Source organism: Musa acuminata, chromosome BXJ1-3, assembly GCF_036884655.1.
Source record: "Musa acuminata AAA Group cultivar baxijiao chromosome BXJ1-3, Cavendish_Baxijiao_AAA, whole genome shotgun sequence".
Lineage (NCBI taxonomy): Eukaryota > Viridiplantae > Streptophyta > Magnoliopsida > Zingiberales > Musaceae > Musa > Musa acuminata.
The window spans coordinates 21,683,469-21,703,110 of record NC_088329.1 but is presented as its reverse complement, the minus strand read 5'-3'; the positions used below and the strand labels follow the sequence as shown (position 1 = coordinate 21,703,110).

At 40.3% G+C, this 19,642-nt stretch overlaps 1 long non-coding RNA gene across 2 annotated transcripts; it reads left to right on the top strand.

Moving 5' to 3' along the window:
* The first annotated feature begins 7,927 nt into the window (after nucleotides 1-7,927).
* LOC135623825 (uncharacterized) lies at nucleotides 7,928-18,099 on the top strand. Of its 2 annotated transcripts, XR_010491500.1 has the most exons (3): nucleotides 7,928-9,676; nucleotides 11,778-15,764; nucleotides 17,866-18,099. It is a non-coding gene; the product is annotated as an uncharacterized LOC135623825 (long non-coding RNA). The 2 variants fall into 2 exon arrangements; XR_010491499.1 differs by lacking the exon at nucleotides 17,866-18,099 and having other exon boundaries at nucleotides 11,778-16,394.
* Nucleotides 18,100-19,642: the final 1,543 nt, after the last annotated feature.

The following is a 19,642-nucleotide window of genomic DNA, read 5'->3' as shown; positions in this document are numbered from 1 at the left end:
AAAGGAAAGATCAGTTATCGTTCAATCGATGACAACCTTGAACTTGTTTTTAAAAGCAAACAGAACAGAATAAAAAGATACATCAGTTTAATCCTTAGGAGGTAATCCACAGTGCTGATATATGATATCTATTTTTTCATTCATCTGTCGTAGTGTCTTCAAAATTTCAACTTGTTGATTCTGAATTTGTTCTTGCTGTGATTTGATCTGAGATAGCTCCGTCATAATGATATCTTCAGAGGAGGAAACAGGAGCTGAAGGTGCTGCGCCAAAGGGACTAGGAGGAGGAGATTCATTTCCCATAAGAATTGGAGTTTCGGGCTGTTCTATTGGTGGAGGAATTAGATCCGTCCTTCTAGGCTGCCTAACCCATATGCCATTGCTAAAAGTGCACCTAAGTTTTTTCAGCAGGTTTTTATTTATTATGTTATATCGATCATTTTGAATAGATTCTTCATCGGGTGGAATGCAAATGTCATAGGCATGAAGAATTCTAGTGATTAACCTCCCATATGGCAATATAGTATCTTTAGTCATAATATCCTGCATGTGTTGGCGAATCAAGTACCCAAAACAATTATGCTGACCGGTCATAATCCAATACATGGTTCCTATCTCTATTTGACTTATTTCGTCAAGATGAAATTGTTTGGGGAATATGATGCTTGTGATAATGTGATGAAGAATTTTAGAGTTGAAAGGCAGTAAGTGTTCCGAGCTCTTGGGTAGGAAGTCAAGGTTTGGATTTGCAAAAATTGTTTTCACGGCTTCGGAATAGGTTGCTCCTATTTTTTTTGACGTCCCATTTACCTTTAAAATAGCATCCCCTATCTTTTTCAGTTATGCCAATTAGCTCACAAATGGTGCTGTCAAATATTCTAATGGGTGTTCCTAGAATGTAAGTGCTTAGGCTATCATTGTCTTCATATAGGTTGGCATAGAACAATCTCACTAACCGTGGATAGATTGGTTCATCTATTTATAGTAGAGGTAGAGCTTCTAGGTGTGCAAACCACCTAATGGGTTCTAAGTCCTCTAGTTCATCCAAATCAACGTATTTTCCCTTATGGACACATCATGTTTCAAATTTTGGAAAGCTAAGGGCTACATCTTTTGATCTAAAAAGGTCATGGTTATATGAATCTCCTTCAATCCTTATTCCTTTTGATCTCTTAGGAGCCATTTTCTAGACAACATTATGATGAAATTGTGAAAAATAAGCAAGAGAAAGAGAAAAGAAAAGAGGGATTTCAAGTGTTACCTTGTGGAGATTATGTTGAGAGATGGAAAGCTTGGACCACCAAGAATCCTTCTCCAATGTTTCTAAGAGTTAGAATGAGGGTTAGAGGGAATGGGAGAGGTTTTTTGAGAGGTCGTTCTTCGGGTTGGGGGCGGTGTCACCGCCGGCCCTAACCCCTCGGGTTAAAAGGGTTACTCGGTCGGTTTCACCGCCAAACTGGTCGGTGTCACCGCCTGGCGCCCGAGCGCTAGTCGGTACAACCGCTGGATTTGGCGGTGCCACCGCTGGCATCACGCGGAGGAAAGAAAAAAAATTTTCTTCCTTCCTTTTGTTTAGCTTCTTCCCTCAAGATCATAATTTATACTTTAATGGATCATTTTGAATTGAAGAAGAAGGAAGAATTCAAATTCATAAACGAAGGGAAAAGAACGAGTCCTTTTTGTGAAGTTCATTTTAGGGACAATTTAGCATGCCTAATTCCCTTCGGATGAATTCAAATTGGTCTTCATTCAAAGCTTTTGTAAATATATCTGCTAATTGATGCTTTATGTCAATGAATTCTAGAATAACATCATTGTTAAGAACATGATTGCGTATGAAATGATGCCTAACGTCGATGTGCTTAGTTCTAGAGTGCTGAATTGGATTTTTAGTAAGGCATATGGCACTGGTATTATCGCATTTTATGGGAATATTTTCAAGGTGAATTCCATAGTCTTCTAATGTATTTTTCATCCAAATTACTTGTGCACAACATGCACTTGCTGCAATGTATTCGACTTCCGCCGTAGATAGTGCAATTGAATTTTGTTTCTTGGAAGTCCAAGAAACAAGTGCATGTCCTAAAAATTGGCATGTTCCGGATGTACTTTTTCTATCTATCCTGCATCCGCCAAAATCGGCATCTGCATAAGCTATTAGATCGAATTTTTCAGATTTTGGATACCACAATCCTAAATTTGGAGTTCCTTTAAGATACCTAAATATTCTTTTAACACTCTTAAGATGAGATAATTTAGGATTAGATTGAAACCTAGCGCAAAGTCCTACACTAAACATAATATCCGGTCTAGTCGCAGTGAGGTAGAGTAGACTACCTATCATTCCCCTATATGTTTTTTGATCGAAACTTTCACCATTTTCATCCATATCTAACTTAGTCGCAGTACTCATAGGGGTGTTTATTGCTTTTGAATTATCCATGTTAAATCGTTTTAACAATTCTAATTTATATTTAGATTGGTTAAGAAATATACCATCACTAAGTTGTTTGATTTGTAATCCCAAAAAGAAAGTTAATTCACCCATTAAACTCATTTCAAATTCAAGACTCATACATTTGGCAAATGATTCACAGAGTGATTCATCCGAAGAGCCAAACACAATATCGTCAACATAAATTTGCACAATAAGAAAATTATTTTCAAAATGTTTAATAAACAATGTAGTATCAACCTTGCCTTTGGTAAAATTATTTAAAATAAGAAAGGAACTAAGCCTTTCATACCAAGCTCTAGGAGCTTGTTTTAAGCCATAGAGAGCTTTAGTCAATTTGAATACATGATTAGGAAGAAGAGAATTTTCAAATCCGGGAGGTTGTTCGACAAATACTTCTTCGGAAATAAAACCATTCAAGAAAGCACTTTTAACATCCATTTGAAATAGTTTAAAATTATTACTACTAGCATAGGCAAGGAGCATCCTTATGGCTTCTAATCGAGCCACGGGAGCGAAAGTTTCTTCGTAATCGATACCTTCTTCTTGGTTGAAATCTTTGGCCACTAATCTAGCCTTGTTTCTAACCACGATACCATTTTCGTCTTGCTTGTTTCTAAAGACCCACTTAGTACCTATGACTAAGTGGTCACTTGGTCTAGGAATAAGCTTCCATACCTCATTCCTCTCAAATTGGTTCAATTCTTATTGCATTGCAATGATCCAAAAATCATCTTTTAAGGCTTCGTCAATGCATTTAGGTTCAATTTGAGAAAGGAAAGCGGCGTTAGCACAGAAATTTTTGAAAGAAGAACGAGTTTGAACCCCTTTTGATGTATCTCCTATAATTTGCTCTTTTGGATGAGCATCTACATACTTCCATTCTTTTGGTAAAGAAATTTCGGAAGAAGATGCATTCAAATGGCTATTTTGAGGAGAGGGTTCATTTAAATTCAAATTATCAAAACCAAGATCATCATCAAAATCATTTTTCTTTAAATCGGAAATTTCATTAAAAACTACATTAATAGACTCTTCAATTACTAAAGTTCTTTTATTAAAAACCCGAAAAGCTTTAGAAACGGAAGAGTAACCAAGAAAGATGCCTTCATCGGATTTAGCATCAAATTTTCCTAAAGCATCCCTTTCATTTAAAATAAAGCATTTACAACCAAAAACTTTAAAATAGGAGATGTTTGGTTTTTTGTTATTCCATAATTCATAGGGAGTTTTGGATAAGGATGGTCTTATTAGGACTCTATTCATGATGTAGCAAGCCGTATTTACGGCTTCGGCCCAAAAGTACTTAGGTAAACTATGTTTATTCAACATAGTTCTTGCCATTTCTTGTAGGTTTCTATTTTTCCTTTCAACTACTCCATTTTGTTGAGGATTTCTTGGTGTTGAGAAGTTGTGATTGTACCCATTACTTTCGCAAAAATTTTGAAAGTCACGGTTTTGGAATTCACCACCGTGATCACTCCGAATTGATGAAATCATGAAGCCTTTTTCGTTTTGAGTGAGTTTACAAAATTTAGAGAAACACTTGAAGCAATCACTTTTGTGAGCTAAGAAATAGGTCCAAGTGTATCTAGAGTAGTCATCCACAATCACAAAAGCATATTTGCTTCCACCTAGACTTGTTGTATCAATTGGTCCAAATAAGTCCAAATGGATCAATTGTAATGGTCTAGTAGTGCTGATTTGATTTTTTGGTTTGAAGCTTGTTTTTATTTGTTTGCCTAGTTGACATGCATCGCATACTTTGTCCTTAATAAACTTTATATTTGGAATTCCTCGTACTAATTCTTGAGATGAGATCTTAGATATTGTTTTCATGCTTGCATGGCCTAATCTCCTATGCCAAAGCCAAGCATCATCATTTACGGCGGAGAAGCACATTTCATTACTTAGTTCATCAAGATTGATGGTATAGACATTATTTTGTTTTAAAGCAATCATAGTCATGTTATGATTTGGTTTTTCAATAATGCACATATTTGATTCAAATCTAACGATGTAACCTTTATCGCATAGTTGACTAATACTCAAGAGATTATGTTTCAATCCATCAACTAGTAAGACATCATCAATGGAAAAATTAAATTTGTTACCAATAGTTCCCTTGCCAATGATTTTGCCCTTGTTGTTGTCTCCGAAGGTAACGTACCCTTCTTCTTTGCTAGTGAGCATAGAGAAATGAGATGGATCTCCAGTCATATGTCTTGAGCATCCACTATCGAGATACCATCTCTTGCTCCTAGCTTGTGGGTTTGTCTACAAAAGAGGATGATTTTTAGGTACCCATTTGATTTTGGGTGCCTCAAAAATTGACCCACTAACTTTGTTATTTATGATTGAATTCTTTATAGTTCCTTTAGGAACCCATATTAATTTTTGTGAACTAATTTTCCTAAATGGGCATTTGTAGGCAATATGTCCGGATTTGCAACAAAAGTTGCATTTCATATAAGAGGAAACATGTAATGTAGGTCCTTTTATGAAAGTGGTAGGATTTTGATGTAATCCTTTTACAAATCCAATTCCATTTCTATTTGCGATGTGACCCTTGTGTGCAAGGATCATATCTAATCCTTTGCTACCAACCTTAAACTTGTTTAAGGTTTCCTTAAGAAGTAAATTTTTATTTTTTATTGCTTCTAAGTGCTCACACTTAGAGCATGGAGGAGTTTGAAGACTATCAAACTTATCTTGTAGCAAAGCATGCTCTTTCTTTAAGATACTTAACTTCTTGCTAACAGTTCTACATTCATCAAATAATTCATGAAAAGCGATAGATAGTTCTTCAAAAGATAAATCTTCATTAAATAAATCACATACCTCTTCTCCTAACGCCATTAGCGCGTAATGAGCAACTTGCTCGGTGTTGGACTCCTCTTCTTCGGATGCGCTTGAATCATCCCACGTTGCTTTGAATGCCTTCTTTTTTGATGTTCTCTTTTTGGCTTGAGGACAATCGTTCTTATAGTGTCCCGATTTTTTGCATTCATAGCAAATCACTTGGTCCTTCTTTTGTTCAAATTTATTTTTTGTATTATTTTTAAATCTGTTTTTTCTTAAATATTTTTTAAATTTTTGAGTCAAAAGTGCAATGTCATTGTCACTGTCCTCATCACTTGATGTTCCTTTCAAGTGGTCTTCTTGTGATTTGAGTGCCATATCCTTCTTGTTCTTTGGAAGGGGGTTCTCGAGCTCGTCATGAGCTTGACATGTCATTTCGTAGGTCATTAGAGACCCAATGAGTTCTTCAAGAGGGAATGCTTTAAGGTCTTTGGCCTCTTGAATGGCCGTAACTTTTGGATCCCAACTTTTAGGGAGGGATCTTAAGCTTTGAGTCCATTGATGACATCCGTAAACCGGGTGTACATGTCTCCGATGGACTCACTTGGTTTCATTCGGAAAAGTTCGTAAGAGTGCACAAGGATGTTGATTTTGGACTCTTTCACTCGGCTAGTGCCTTCATGAGTGATCTCAAGAGTTCTCCAAATATCAAAAGCCGAATCACACATTGAAACACGATTAAATTCGTTTTTGTCTAGTGCACAAAACAAGGCATTCATAGCCTTTGCATTTAAAGCAAAAACCTTCTTCTCCGATTCATCCCATTCGCTCATCGGAAGAGAAGATTTTTGAAATCCATTCTCGACAATAGACCAAAGCTCAAAGTCCATAGAAATGAGGAAGATTCTCATGCAAGTCTTCCAATATGTGTAATCCGACCCATTAAACAAAGGTGGTCGTGCAATAGAATGGCCCTCTTGCATGCCGGAGTAAGCCATCTCTCTTGGGTATTAAACCAAATATGAGAGATAACCTTGCTCTGATACCACTTGTTAGGATCGGAGCGGCACTAAGAGGGGGGGGTGAATTAGTGCAGCGAATTAAAACTTCGATTTTAACAAAATCTTTCGTACGTTAAGAACGAAACTTGAGAAATTTAACTTGAAGGCATATTCTTAAAGTTGCGCAGCAAGAGTAATAAGGAACTAAAGCAGTAAGAAGATTTGCAGTAATGTAAATGACAATAATAAAAAGCAAACCAGAGATTACGCCGATTTTTAGAGTGGTTCGGTCAAATGACCTACTCCACTTGCGAGGCCCCTCTTCGTGTTAGGATCGAGAGCACTAAGAGGGGGGGGGTGAATTAGTGCAGCGGAAATCTTTCAGCGATTAAAAACGAAAGCTGTGTTCGTTCGATAAAAACTATTTTGATGCAAAAGCCAATTCTAAGATTACTTATAATTAAGTGCAGTTTATGTCTAAACACAGTTTGCGTCTAAGCACAATTTATGCAGTTTGCAGTTTGCGTCTAAACGCAATTTACGTCTAAACTCAGATTACGTCTAAACTCAGATTGCGTCTAAGCGCAGTTTGCGTCTAAGCGCAGTTTGCGTCTAAGCGCAGTTTACATCTAAGATCAGTTTGCGTCTAAACGCAGTTTTACGTCTAAACACAGTTTTACGTCTAAACGTAGTTTTACGTCTAAACGCAGTTTGCGTCTAAACGCAGTTTTACGTCTAAACGTAGTTTTACGTCTAAAAGTAGTTTACGTCTAAAACACAGTTTTACGTCTAAATAGAATCAAGACGTAAACGTAAACTGCAAAGAAACTTGTTCGCAGAAATTAGTTTGCAGTTATAAACAGAATCAAGACATAAACGTAAACTGCAAAGAAACTCGTTCGTAAAAGCGCAGAAGACAGCTTACAGTTATAAATAGAATCAAAACGTAAGTGTAAACCGCAATGTAGAGATCGTACGAAAACACCGATTTACGTCTGAATGCAGATTTGAAAAAAACAGAACTTAGAAACTTGTTCGTAAAGGCGCAGAGAGCAGTAGCTATGTAGGAGGTTTGCAGTAATGATAAAGTGCTCAAAATAAACGCAAACCAGAGATTTAGAGTGGTTCGGTCAGTCTTGACCTACTCCACTTTTGGCTTCCTCCACCGACGAGGTCACCGACGTCAACTAGAAGCCTTCCTTCAATAGGCGAAGGCCAACTACCCTCTTACAGATTCACTCCTTTTGATGGGCTTAGGAGACAACCCTTACAGAAGTTTTCTCTCCTCTCTTTACAACTCAAACTTGAAGAATAGAAAGAGGAGAACTAACAGTTTTGAGCTCTAAGAAACACAGAAAGATAGCAAGATTTTGAGTGTGTTCTGTATCTCTTCAGTGCTGAATGGGTGGGGTATTTATAGGCCCCAACCCAATTCAAATTTGGAGCTCAAAACGATCAAATCCCGGAATTCCGGGATCAGGCGGTTGCACCTCTTGACTAGAGAGGTTGCACCGCCTGGCAAAGCTCGAAGACCGAGCTCAGGCTGTAATATCCCCCACTTTTAAAAATGTATTAATAAGGATTTATATGTAAATTGGGGGACCTATATGTAAATATAGAAATTACAAGGACTAAACTGCTAAGTTGCAAAAAGAAAAAAAAAGGAAAGGAAAAACCGAAAATTCGGTATTATCCCACCGCCTCCCACGCACTCTGTTTCTTTCCAGAAACAGAGAGAGCGGTGGGGCGTGAGGAGAAGAAGGAGAGTGGTTGAAGAAAAGAAGAAGAAGAGGGAAAAGAAGAGAGGAGGAAGAAGAGAGGAAGAAGAGGGAGAAAAGAAGAAGATGAAGAAGAAGAAGAAGAGGAGGTGGCTGCAGCGAGGGCTGCAGCGAGAAGCTGTGGGGCGTGGGGAGAAGAAGAGAGGAAGAAGAGGGAGAAGAGAAGAAGAAGAAGAAGAAGCAGAAGAAGAAGAAGAAGAAGAAGAAGAAGAAGAGAGGATGATAGCTGCGGCAAGGCTGCAGCGAGGAGGTGTGTGGGGTTGGGGAGGAAAAGGGAAGAGGAGAAGAAAAAAAGGAGAAGAAGAGGGAAAAGAGAGGGAAGAGGGAGAGGAGCGAGAGGTGGCAGCAGCTAGGGCTGCAGCACCTCTGTTTCCTGCAGGTGGAAACAGAGGAGAGGTGGGGCGTTCGAAGAGGAGAAGAAGAAGAAGAAGGAAGAGAAGAGGAAGAGGAAGCAGGAGAAGAGGTTGTGATACCTTTGTTTCCTGCAAAGGAAACAGAGGAGAGGGTGTGTGTGACGTCGGGGAGAAGAAGGGGAGGAAGAAGAAGAAGAGAAGAAGAAGAAAGGAAGGAGAGGAAGAAGAGAAGGGAAAGGAGGAGCTGCGGCTGCGGCGGTGGCAGCTGCAGCTGGAAGAGAAGGAGAGGAAGAGATGGTGAGGAAGAAGAGAAGAAGTAGAAGCGGGTGAAGAGGCGGCACCTCTGTTTCCTGCAGGAGGAAACAGAGGAAAGGAGGTGCTGTTCGTCGGGGAGAAGAAGGGGGCTGCAGCTGCGGCGATGGCAGCTGCAGCTGGAAGAGAAGAAGAAGAGGAAGATGAGCAGGGGAGGAGGGAGAGGTTGCGGCCGTGGCTGCGGCCGCGACTGCAGCAGTTGCAGCGGGGAGAGAAGAAGAAGAAAGGAAGGAGAAGGAAGAGGAGAAGGGAAAGAAGTAGCTGCGGCTGTGGTTGTGGCAGCTGCAGCTGTGGCAGGGAAAGAGGAAGAGAAAAAGGAAAGGAAGAAGAAGAGAAAGGGAAGGAGAGGAAGAAGAGAGGAAGAGGAGAAGGGGCTGCGGCTGCGGCGATGGCAGCTGCAGCTGTGGCTGGGAAAGAAGAGAAGGAAAGGAAGAAGAAGAGAAAGGGAAGGAGAGGAAGAAGAGAGGAAGAGGAGAAGGGGTGGCAGCTGCGGCAGTGGCAGCTGCAGCTGGAAGAGGAGGAGGAAATAGAGCAGGGGAGGAAGAAGAGGCTGCGAGTGTGGTGGCTGCGGCCGTGGCTGCGACTCCGGCTGCGGCTGCGACGTTGGCTGCGGTAGCTGCAGCAGCGGTGGTGGCTGCAGTAGCTGCAGTAGCTGCTTTTGGGAAAGAGAAAGAGTAGGAACGAGAGAAGGGAAGAAGGAAATAGTGCAGTGGAAGGGGGCAGCGGTTGTGACCGTAGTTGCGATTGTGGCAGCGGCAGCGGCGGCGGCTGTGGCAGCTGCGTTTGGGAAAGAAAAAGAAGGAATGAGAGTAAGAGAGAGAGCAGGTGACTGTGCCTCGATGTTCGACACGTGATGTAGTTACGAAGAAAGGAAGAAAACGGGAGCACAAAACGAAACAGAGAGAGGACACGGAGGAAAAGTAGAAAGATTGGACTGGCACCTTCCATGGATATTCAGATCAAAATATTTGAAAGGCAAGTTCCCTGATCGTTTCTCCTATAATTGCTCTGATATTTCTTATTTCAAGTTCCTTGATCGTTTCTCCTATAATTGCTCTGATATTTCTTATTTCAAGTTCCCTGATCGTTTCTCCTATAATTGCTCTAACTTTTCTTATTGCAAGTTTCTCGATCGTTCCGCCTGTAATTGTTCTAATCTTTCCTATTGCAAGTATCCTGATCGTTCCTCACTGCAATTTTATCTCTACATTTGCTTTGAATATGAGGAACTTTGAATTGTTCTAGCCTTGCATTTGATATATCTCCTGTTTAGACGTAACGATTCGAATCTGTGCAACTTCTGATATTCTGACCTTTTGATACCGAGCTGCCTATAAGTCTTTGTTGGAAACTCTGATTTGTTCAAAACTGATTTCATTGGAAAATAGACTCGTAGACCTTTCTTTGATATATGGATTGAAAGATTTGGAATCCAAACACCTGTCCAGCTATCTGTTGAATCTGACATTAGGAATTCTGCCAACAGAGATTTTGTTCTACGACACTTGCTTACCAAATTATTTGTAACTCTCTCTGTTGGACAGTTCAATTCATATGAAGCATGTCTTATCTGAAAGTATTATCCAATGATTATTTCTGAGTAAATTGGAGCACGTTTGATAGTTTGAATCATTTGTTCAATGTGCCTTCTATATTCTGCCAGAAATCGAGCTTTGGTCGATTTCTCATATTCTGGTTTCATTCCTTTGGAAATTGATATCCTTTAGCTTTCTTATTCAATTGAGCTTTATATTACTGCTTTGAATTCTTGTATGTCCTTGTCCTTAAAGTTATTGCATTCTTGAAAACTGTTGTGTAACGTTTATGCTATATCGTATTAACTCATATAGGCACATGTATATCCTATTGTTCCGCATTTGCTTTTGATATGTGCCTATTCCAGTTTCATTCCTTTGGACATTGAATTCATCAAATCTTCTTATTGAATTAAGTTATATGTGATTGCTTGGATTCCATATGTGCCCTTGCTTTCAATTCCTTTCAAATCTGAATATGCTTGTGAAATATTATTGCTTACTTCGGATTGACTCGTAAAGGCACATGTACGCTTCGTTGTTCCGCGTGTGCTTCCGACATATGCTACTTGTTGTTGAAACTGCCCTTTTGTACTCTGGTGTGTGGGATTGTCTGGACCTTTGCCAGAAATGGTAAAGGGTATGCGCTATTTGCCCGCTATGTGGGGTCCCGCTATGAGGGATATTCTGTTTGCGCTTGTTGCCCGCTACGTGGGTATGTGATTAGAGCCTGCGATGCTCTGCCGGCCCCCTTTGACTTCACCTAGACGTGGGTGGATGGAGCTCCCAGACGTGGGAGACTTTTGTCAGGTGGTCATTCAGAAATGGATGAATCACATTCTGATTGAGATCCCACTACACCCTCTATTTGTTTGATATGACATCCAGAGTTTTGGTGAGTTTGTTTCTGTTTATACTCTGGATAAGATTGATATGATTGCAACGTCAAGGACGACGTTTGAGCTCTTGTACGATATGTGTACCGATATGCTCTGAAAGGCTTCATTCCCTGATGATTTTGTTTCGAAATGTTCCATATGCCGTTGATATGCTTCGGAACATTTTATATGCCATTGATAAGCTTGTTATGTTTCCTTTGCTTCTGATATGCTCCAATTACACTGTGCTCCATTTGCTATGAACTGATATGTTCTTATATGTCCTATTTGCCATTGATATGCTCCAATTACTCTGTGCTCCATTTGCTATGAACTGATATGTTCTGAAATGTCCTATCTACCATTGATATGCTCCAAATTACTCTGTGCTCCATTTGCTATGAGCTGATTTGTTCTGAAATGTCCTATCTGCCATTGATATGTTCCAATTACTCTATGCTCCATTCGTTATGGATCAAATATGTTATGAATGACATGATACATATGATTTGGTATCTATTGAGATGGTATCCTTGAGAATTCTAGTATTCTGCCTTGCATTATGATACCTTACTCGTTTCAAACCGTTCCTTTTGTTCTGATTATGCTTTGTCACTTGCTGAGCCGTTTTTGGCTCACTCCGTTGTTATATAAACCTTTCAGGTCAGCTTGTCACTCTTCGAGATGTTTGATTTGGGCTGAGGCAGTGGATAGCTATTCAGAATTATGGGCAAGTCCTGTTGGTTGTTATGCTATTGTTGTATAAGCATATTTTGTATGTAATGAATTGTTCTGATGATCGAAATGGATATACTGTGTAAAAGTGTTAGAAGATCTCTCTTATTTGGAATTTCGGAATGTTAAGTCTAATTTATGACGATATGAACTTGTGGTGTATAGTTAGAGTTCTGATTGTATAATTTATTTAGCTTGTGGATTTATAAATGTTGTTCATGTTTGTCAAGTTGGCTTGGGTTGCCATAAATGTGAATTATCGAGTGATGTGATATATGATTATAAACTGCACAGGTTTTATGGATGTGAATATGAATAGAATGTTTTCAGTGTCCTCAAACGTTAGTTTGGATCCTGGATTGGTCTGTGACGAAAATTTTAAAAATCATGGATATTTTGAGGGGCGTGACAGAGGTGGTATCAGAGCATTGTTTGAGGATTACTGAAATATTTGATATGTTGACGTGCAAAATATATTGAGGTCTAATGAACTATAGTGATTGGTGGAAATTTTCTTTGCTGCATTTTAGGAATCTGGGATGATGAGGACATTTGGTCCTCCTATATCATTTGTTTCTGATTAATTAAGGGGAATGAAAGGATTGATTGGGGATATTGAATCAGAGTGGCGCAGCAGAAGCATGATGAACCTAATTTCATTGGTGGTAGAAAAATGGATGATGCAAATGGAGAAGATATTTGATATACAAAATTGTTCTGATACTCGAAAGATTTCTTTTGCCACGTTATATTGGAAGTAAAGACTTATTATTGACGGCAACAATGAAAAGAATTTTTGAAGATCAATGGCAAGAATGATAAGAACAAGTTTACCAATAAAAATATGATTGGAAATGAATCAGTAAGTAACAACAAGAGAGTCAAGACATTTGGATTTGAAATGGGAAGTCACCACAAAAGACTCAATCAGGTGTAAATTGCAAGTTAAATTATGAAACAAGTTTATGTTTGTGCGTGACTAGTGCCTATTTTGCTTATGGAAAGTTTGATCATAAAATAAAAGTTTGCCCTTTGAACAAGAAGAAAGAGTCACTGCCTCCTAAATCATCAGCCTATGTCAGAGTGTATGCTATCACTGAATATGATTCTAAGACTTCTGAATTAGTGGTCGAAGGTATTATGTATGTTTATGAAAGAATGCAAATATTTGTTTGAACATGGGTTCTATCTACGATTTGATTCGTAACATATTGCCTATCACTTGGGTATTCAACCTAGACCACTGTATTATGTGATATATGTAAGTACAATCATTGGAGATTCTTTGATAACGAACTTGAATCTGGTCCTCTTGTCTGATTTTTGTTGGAGAACTTGAACTTTTGCTGATTTAGTTCTCCTAGAGATTTGGAGTTATGATATTATACTTGGTATGCATTGGCTATCTTCTTATCATACCAGTATGGATTGGTATATAACAAATGATCACTTTTTGCATATTTGATCAGCCGATCTTTTATTTTGAGAGTATTGGATATTATTTATCTCCTTGCCTAATGTATCCCAGGATGACTTGCCTGGATTACCTCCAAATGTGATTTTGCTTTTGATTTGGTCCTTGGGACAATCCCTATATCTAAGCCTCTCTACAGAATGATATCATTTGAGTAAGTGGAATTAGAAAAACAACTACAAGGATTATTAAATGAGGATTTTATTTGGCTTAATATTTTATCATGGGGTGCTCTGGTGTTAGTTAAAAAGATGGATGGAACATGGAGGCTTTGTATTGATTATGGATAGTTGAATCAGGTGATCATAAAAAACGAGTATTTTCTGAAGTAACGATTTGCTTGATTAATTACAGGTGCGCAAGTATTTTTGAAAGATTGAATGAAGGTCGGGTTTACCATCTATTGAGAATCAAGAAGGAGAATATTTCGGTCACTCTTGGAAAATTGTGTAATTGTATTGAATTGATGAAATTATTTAAGAGTAGGAGGAGGAAATAAAGAAATCATAATCCTCATCTTTTCATCGATTGAGCTATGACCAATTTGGAGGACTAAATTTTCTTTTAAGGGGTGAGAGTGTAATATCCCCCATTTTTAAAAATGTATTAATAAGGATTTATATGTAAATTGGGGGACCTATATGTAAATATAGAAATTACAAGGACTAAACTGCTAAGTTGCAAAAAGAAAAAAAAAAAGAAAAGGAAAAACCGAAAATTCGGTATTATCCCACCGCCTCCCACGCCCCACAGAGAGAGCGGTGGGGCGTGAGGAGAAGAAGGAGAGTGGTTGAAGAAAAGAAGAAGAAGAGGGAAAAGAAGAGAGGAGGAAGAAGAGAGGAAGAAGAGAAGAAGATGAAGAAGAAGAAGAAGAGGAGGTGGCTGCAGCGAGGGCAGCAGCGAGAAGCTATGGGGCGTGGGGAGAAGAAGAGAGGAAGAAGAGGGAGAAGAGAAGAAGAAGAAGAAGAAGCAGAAGAAGAAGAAGAAGAAGAAGAAGAAGAAGAAGAAGAAGAAGAGAGGATGATAGCTACGGCAAGGCTGCAGCGAGGAGGTGTGTGGGGTTGGGGAGGAAAAGGGAAGAGGAGAAGAAAAGAAGGAGAAGAAGAGGGAAAAGAGAGGGAAGAGGGAGAGGAGCGAGAGGTGGCAGCAGCTAGGGCTGCAGCACCTCTGTTTCCTGCAGGTGGAAACAGAGGAGAGGTGGGGCGTTCGAAGAGGAGAAGAAGAAGAAGAAGGAAGAGAAGAGGAAGAGGAAGCAGGAGAAGAGGTTGTGATACCTCTGTTTCCTGCAGAGGAAACAGAGGAGAGGGTGTGTGTGACGTCGGGGAGAAGAAGGGGAGGAAGAAGAAGAAGAGAAGAAGAAGAAAGGAAGGAGAGGAAGAAGAGAAGGGAAAGGAGGAGCTGCGGCTGCGGCGGTGGCAGCTGCAGCTGGAAGAGAAGGAGAGGAAGAGATGGTGAGGAAGAAGAGAAGAAGTAGAAGCGGGTGAAGAGGCGGCACCTCTGTTTCCTGCAGGAGGAAACAGAGGAAAGGAGGTGCTGTTCGTCGGGGAGAAGAAGGGGGCTGCAGCTGCGGCGATGGCAGCTGCAGCTGGAAGAGAAGAAGAAGAGGAAGATGAGCAGGGGAGGAGGGAGAGGTTGCGGCCGTGGCTGCGGCCGCGACTGCAGCAGTTGCAGCGGGGAGAGAAGAAGAAGAAAGGAAGGAGAAGGAAGAGGAGAAGGGAAAGAAGTAGCTGCGGCTGCGGTTGTGGCAGCTGCAGCTGTGGCAGGGAAAGAGGAAGAGAAAAAGGAAAGGAAGAAGAAGAGAAAGGGAAGGAGAGGAAGAAGAGAGGAAGAGGAGAAGGGGCTGCGGCTGCGGCGATGGCAGCTGCAGCTGTGGCTGGGAAAGAAGAGAAGGAAAGGAAGAAGAAGAGAAAGGGAAGGAGAGGAAGAAGAGAGGAAGAGGAGAAGGGGTGGCAGCTGCGGCAGTGGCAGCTGCAGCTGGAATAGGAGGAGGAAATAGAGCAGGGGAGGAAGAAGAGGCTGCGAGTGTGGTGGCTGCGGCCGTGGTTGCGACTCCGGCTGCGGCTGCGACGTTGGCTGCGGTAGCTGCGGCAGCGGTGGTGGCTGCAGTAGCTGCAGTAGCTGCTTTTGGGAAAGAGAAAGAGTAGGAACGAGAGAAGGGAAGAAGGAAATAGTGCAGTGGAAGGGGGCTGCGGTTGTGACCGCAGTTGCGATTGTGGCAGCGGCAGCGGCGGCGGCTGTGGCAGCTGCGTTTGGGAAAGAAAAAGAAGGAATGAGAGTAAGAGAGAGAGCAGGTGACTGTGCCTCGATGTTCGACACGTGATGTAGTTACGAAGAAAGGAAGAAAACGGGAGCACAAAACGAAACAGAGAGAGGACACGGAGGAAAAGTAGAAAGATTGGACTGGCACCTTCCTTGGATATTCAGATCAAAATATTTGAAAGGCAAGTTCCCTGATCGTTTCTCCTATAATTGCTCTGATATTTCTTATTTCAAGTTCCCTGATCGTTTCTCCTATAATTGCTCTGATATTTCTTATTTCAAGTTCCCTGATCGTTTCTCCTATAATTGCTCTAACTTTTCTTATTGCAAGTTTCCCGATCGTTCCGCCTGTAATTGTTCTAATCTTTCCTATTGCAAGTATCCTGATCGTTCCTCACTACAATTTTATCTCTACATTTGCTTTGAATATGAGGAACTTTGAATTGTTCTAGCCTTGCATTTGATATATCTCCTGTTTAGACGTAACGATTTGAATCTGTGCAACTTCTGATATTCTGACCTTTTGATACCGAGCTGCCTATAAGTCTTTGTTGGAAACTCTGATTTGTTCAAAACTGATTTCATTGGAAAATAGACTCGTAGACCTTTCTTTGATATATGGATTGAAAGATTTGGAATCCAAACACCTGTCCAGCTATCTGTTGAATCTGACATTAGGAATTCTGCCAACAGAGATTTTGTTCTACGACACTTGCTTACCAAATTATTTGTAACTCTCTCTGTTGGACAGTTCAATTCATATGAAGCATGTCTTATCTGAAAGTATTATCCAGTGATTATTTCTGAGTAAATTGGAGCACGTTTGATAGTTTGAATCATTTGTTCAATGTGCCTTCTGTATTCTGCCAGAAATCGAGCTTTGGTCGATTTCTCATATTCTGGTTTCATTCCTTTGGAAATTGATATCCTTTAGCTTTCTTATTCAATTGAGCTTTATATTACTGCTTTGAATTCTTGTATGTTCTTGTCCTTAAAGTTATTGCATTCTTGAAAACTGTTGTGTAACGTTTATGCTATATCGTATTGACTCATATAGGCACATGTATATCCTATTGTTCCGCATTTGCTTTCGATATGTGCCTATTCCAGTTTCATTCCTTTGGACATTGAATTCATCAAATCTTCTTATTGAATTGAGTTATATGTGATTGCTTGGATTCCATATGTGCCCTTGCTTTCAATTCCTTTCAAATCTGAATATGCTTGTGAAATATTATTGCTTACTTCGGATTGACTCGTAAAGGCACATGTACGCTTCGTTGTTCCGCGTGTGCTTCCGACATATGCTACTTGTTGTTGAAACTGCCCTTTTGTACTCTGGTGTGTGGGATTGTCTGGACCTTTGCCAGAAATGGTAAAGGGTATGCGCTATTTGCCCGCTATGTGGGGTCCCGCTATGAGGGATATTCTGTTTGCGCTTGTTGCCCGCTACGTGGGAATGTGATTAGAGCCTGCGACGCTCTGCCGGCCCCCTTTGACTTCACCTAGACGTGGGTGGATGGAGCTCCCAGACGTGGGAGACTTTTGTCAGGTGGTCATTCAGAAATGGATGAATCACATTCTGACTGAGATCCCACTACACCCTCTATGTGTTTGATATGACATCCAGAGTTTTGGTGAGTTTGTTTCTGTTCATACTCTGGATAAGATTGATATGATTGCAACGTCATGGACGACGTTTGAGCTCTTGTACGATATGTGTACCGATATGCTCTAAAAGGCTTCATTCCCTGATGATTTTGTTTCGAAATGTTCCATATGCCGTTGATATGCTTCGGAACATTTTATATGCCATTGATAAGCTTGATATGTTTCCTTTGCTTTTGATATGCTCCAATTACACTGTGCTCCATTTGCTATGAACTGATATGTTCTTATATGTCCTATTTGCCATTGATATGCTCCAATTACTCTGTGCTCCATTTGCTATGAACTGATATGTTCTGAAATGTCCTATCTACCATTGATATGCTCCAAATTACTCTGTGCTCCATTTGCTATGAGTTGATTTGTTCTGAAATATCCTATCTGCCATTGACATGTTCCAATTACTCTATGCTCCATTCGTTATGGATCAAATATGTTATGAATGACATGATACGTATGATTTGGTATCTATTGAGATGGTATCCTTGAGAATTCTGGTATTCTGCCTTGCATTATGATACCTTACTCGTTTCAAACCGTTCCTTTTGTTCTGATTATGCTTTGTCACTTGCTGAGCCGTTTTTGGCTCACTCCGTTGTTATATAAACCTTTCAGGTCAGTTTGTCACTCTTCGAGATGTTTGATTTGGGCTGAGGCAGTGGATAGCTATTCAGAATTATGGGCAAGTCCTGTTGGTTGTTATGCTATTGTTGTATAAGCATATTTTGTATGTAATGAATTGTTCTGATGATCGAAATGGATATACTGTGTAAAAGTGTTAGAAGATCTCTCTTATTTGGAATTTCGGAATGTTAAGTCTAATTTATGACGATATGAACTTGTGGTGAATAGTTAGAGTTCTGATTGTATAATTTATTTAGCTTGTGGATTTATAAATGTTATTCATGTTTGTCAAGTTGGCTTGGGTTTCCATAAATGTGAATTATCGAGTGATGTGATATATGATTATAAACTGCACAGGTTTTATGGATGTGAATATGAATAGAATGTTTTCAATGTCCTCAAACTTTAGTTTGGATCCTGGATTGGTCTGTGACGAAAATTTTAAAAATCATGGATATTTTGAGGGGCGTGACAGAGGTGGTATCAGAGCATTGTTTGAGGATTACTGAAATATTTGATATGTTGACGTGCAAAATATATTGAGGTCTAATGAACTATAGTGATTGGTGGAAATTTTCTTTGCTGCATTTTAGGAATCTGGGATGATGAGGACATTTGGTCCTCCTATATCATTTGTTTCTGATTAATTAAGGGGAATGAAAGGATTGATTGGGGATATTGAATCAGAGTGGCGCAGCAGAAGCATGATGAACCTAATTTCATTGGTGGTAGAAAAATGGATGATGCAAATGGAGAAGATATTTGATATACAAAATTGTTCTGATACTCGAAAGATTTCTTTTGCCACGTTATATTGGAAGTAAAGACTTATTATTGACGGCAACAATGAAAAGAATTTTTGAAGATCAATGGCAAGAATGACAAGAACAAGTTTACCAATAAAAATATGATTGGAAATGAATCAGTAAGTAACAACAAGAGAGTCAAGACATTTGGATTTGAAATGAGAAGTCACCACAAAAGACTCAATCAGGTGTAAATTGCAAGTTAAATTATGAAACAAGTTTATGTTTGTGCGTGACTAGAAGATCCTGGATTGGTCTGTGACGAAAATTTTAAAAATCATGGATATTTTGAGGGGCGTGACACAGGCGGTGCCACCTCTCTGTCAGGGAGGTTGCACCGCCCAGTCTTGCTCGAAGACTGAGCTCAGGCGGTGCCACCTCTCTGTCAGGGAGGTTGCACCGCCCAGTCAAGCTCGAAGACTAAGCTCAGGCGGTGCTACCTCCCGGCTGGGGAGGTTGCACCGCCCAGTCTCGCTGGGAGGCTTAGCCCAGGCGGTGCCACCTCCTGGCCTAGGCTGTTGCACCTTCTGGTGCAATCAGGGTCCGAATGGTTAGCTCCATTCGGCCCAATTTCTGTCTTTCAGGGGCCCAATTGCCCCAAGATTAAGCTAATGGGATCACCTCCCATTTTCCAACTTAATCAATGTGCTAACTACGATTAGATCTAAGACAATTTCTGCAGCTTTGCTTCGGTGCGTCAATCGCTTCTTCCGGCGAGTTTCCGGCGAACTTCCGTCGATCATCCGATGAACCCTCGGTGATGCTTCTGCGGACTTCCGGCAAACTCCTGAACTTTGCGACGATCCACTTGGCGAGTTCCGACGAGCTTCGCTTGGCAAGCTTCTGGACTTCTCGGATCTGTTCTCGCAGAACCTCCGACGACCGTCCGAACTTCCGTCGAACTCTCGAACTCCCAACGTGATCATGATCTTGACTCCGGCGCAACTCCTGCTGCTTGTCTA